Below are 3,191 nucleotides of genomic sequence, written 5' to 3' on the forward strand. Positions count from 1 at the left end.
TAGTTATCTTTTGATCCAATGGAAAGTAGCACGGGCTCGTGATCCATGATCAAATTTAACTTCTTCATGTTCCAGTCCTTTCACCTCAAATATACATTTGGGCAAGTTTGATTTCTTAGTCCTTTTCTTGTTATGGAAACGAGCAACTATCAGAACATGTCTTAGAATAAGCCTTCCTTTGTCCTAGGTATTAGGGCCTAGATTAGGTATACCCACACTAATCGCCTTTTAAACCGTGTGCAATTGGCTTTCTTCTTCTTGACACTTCTATTAATGATAGAAAAATATGGGAGTGTTTTGAAGTTTGAGTTTCTATGACTGCCATGTTAATTCCAAAAGGAAACTTTAACATGCTCCACAACTCCTTCATGGTGATTCCAAGTTGTTCATATCAAAATCAAAATGAATTGATTATATGTACATGTCAGCTAGTCGATTAATCCTAGTCAACTCCTAACTCAAGGAAATTCCATTTTACTTCAATATGTCATTTTACAACGTACATTTGACAATTGCTCTTTCTAACACTTTAGAATGCAATGTTTGAAGTAACCAAGGAATAGCTTTAACAAAGACATGATCTTTCTTTTCGTTTATGAGAACTACTCCCAAACTACGAATTTGACAAGATTGATCATCCTCATAGCTAATCCTTTCAAAGGTTTTATAGCAGTAGATTTTAGTGGATAAGGTTATAGACATCATTCAATAACAAATTCCATTATAGTTTGTTTTACTTATCCTTAGAAAATAATCACCCTAAATAAAATTATTTTATAAGGCTAGGATCCATATTTGGCTCCATGATGTGTAGAGGGATGTCGTAAACACACCATAAAGTTATTTAGGTAGGCAAAGCCCTTTGCCAATTTCGATCACCACGAAATTCCTAGATCTTTGAGATTCATTGACTATCAACGGCATGTTAATCTCGAATTATGTTCATCTCAAATTCAATGGCGGGGTCGCCGCGGATCATTGAACAGATGGTGAATCAACCATACAAAACCGCATGGTCCCCGGCTCAAGTTACGCTTGAGATTCGCGAGTTCCACATCATTCTCTACTTATACTCTCCAATTGACGTGCCGGTTAACCACGCGAGCTCCATCAACAAGTTATAAAGAGAATGTGCAACTTTTATGGATAACATAAAATTCACATTAAATAGATTGAGAATTAACCTTGCAAAATCGCATGGTCCCCGACTCTTGCGAGTTCCATATCATTCTCAACTATATCCTATATTGATGTGCCGGTTAACCACACGAGCTCCATCAACAGAATATAAAGAGAATGTGCAATTTTCATGGATAATATAAACTCACATTCTATTAATAAAACGGGATTTTGTTTTATACTTATATTTAAAATACTTTTAGATTGACCATTATCACTATCAAACCCTTTCGGTAACTCCATTCACAAAATGCAATTGGGCGGTGAGGGTGGTAAGCGCGAAGCATATTAAAAACCGACCTCATTAGGAATCAAAGAGACCTCCTTAAACCCCTACATTAGAACGGGTGAGCCTACTCGATGTAAGACTGACAATGTCAATATTTAAACACGTGAGGGCGCATGTTGTAACTTTCTTATACATATAATAGACACAATTCTAATATATATAAATATAAGGGGTAAATTTAAAACTCTTTAAATTTAGTTGTCTATTATTAATTCTAATTAATTGCGAGGACGCAATGTAACAATTAATAAATCAAAAGGGGGTAATATTCAAATTTATAAATCTCTTTTATAAATAATATTAAATATTTAAATTCACTATTTAAATAATAGATAAATATTCAAATTCAAATAAACACATAAATATTCAAATTCAAATAAACATATTTAAACAATATTTATCTATTAATAAATATTCAAATTCAAATAAACACATAAATATTCAAATTCAAATAAACATATTTAAACAATATTTATCTATTAATAAATATTCAAATTCAAATAAAACATTTAAATAATATTTATCAATTTCCAGATTTAAAACAATTTAAAATTTGGTAATTATGCATATTTGATAAAGCTTCATATTTGAAAAATGGAAAAAATCTGAAAACCCTAATTCTGCCGAGCTCACGTCGTGAGCTGCGACTAAGGTATTATCAATTACGAATTTTTCAATAATCCTTCTACCATTCAATTTCAAACAAAGTTTTACAGAAAACATGGATCTAGGGTGAACATAACCATGAACCAATGGCTCTGATACCACTGTTGGGTTTTCTACGCATCAAATACACTCTAAAACTAGGTAGCGAAAAAATCGAAACAACGATATACCTAAGTGTACATGCAACCTATGGATCTATGGCTTCATGCTAATTACATCAACCCTAGAAAACTAAAACATAAGTAAGAAAACATACCTCTTATGTAGCCCTTGATCTCCATGCTTGAGATCTTGAACCTCCATGAAGTTGCTTGGATGAAAGGATCCAAACCAGAATCCCTCTAATGGTATCACACCCAATGACACCAAAGAGTGGAATAAAAATAACTAGGAGAAGGGTCAATTTCACAAACCCAAAGGGGTTAGAAATCGTCCCTAAGAGGGGGAGGAAGAAGGGATGGCGAAACTTCAAGCCAAGGTGCAAGGAGGAATGAAATCCCTAAGGCCCTATTTATAGCCTTGGATGCCTCCTTAGGTTTAGTACTCCTTCCCATGTGGGATGGAGGCCTAACCACGAAATTTCACTCCTTTCCCATGTGGGATGGAGTGATTTTCATCCAACCCTAATTCCGTAAGGTTCTGGAACATTCCTGATTAACCAACTATCGATTAATGAACATTCAACCCTTTAATTAATTAAACTGTTAATTAATTCCCAAAATATATTTCCAAAATATATTTCCAAAATATATTTCCAATTAGTTTCTAATTAATTATTAACCTAAATAATTAATAAACTAATTTCTCCTTTATTTATTCTACTCAATTTGGGTCTTGAGGGCAACCCAAAAGGACCCTGCTATTATTAGAAATATGACCAATAGTTAATGACATTGGACACTATTCCAACAACATCAAAGATTTAACAAACTTGAATATTTCTTTGGGGCATTTCATTTCTTGCCGATATATTGCCCGTTCTTTGGCAAACATCACATTCCCTTACGTGAGTAGCAACATCCTTGAAAATAGTAGGCCAATAGAAACCCGCATCAAA

Source organism: Lactuca virosa, chromosome 5, assembly GCF_052849685.1.
Source record: "Lactuca virosa cultivar CGN04683 chromosome 5, Lactuca_virosa_CGN04683_v6, whole genome shotgun sequence".
Taxonomy (NCBI): domain Eukaryota; kingdom Viridiplantae; phylum Streptophyta; class Magnoliopsida; order Asterales; family Asteraceae; genus Lactuca; species Lactuca virosa.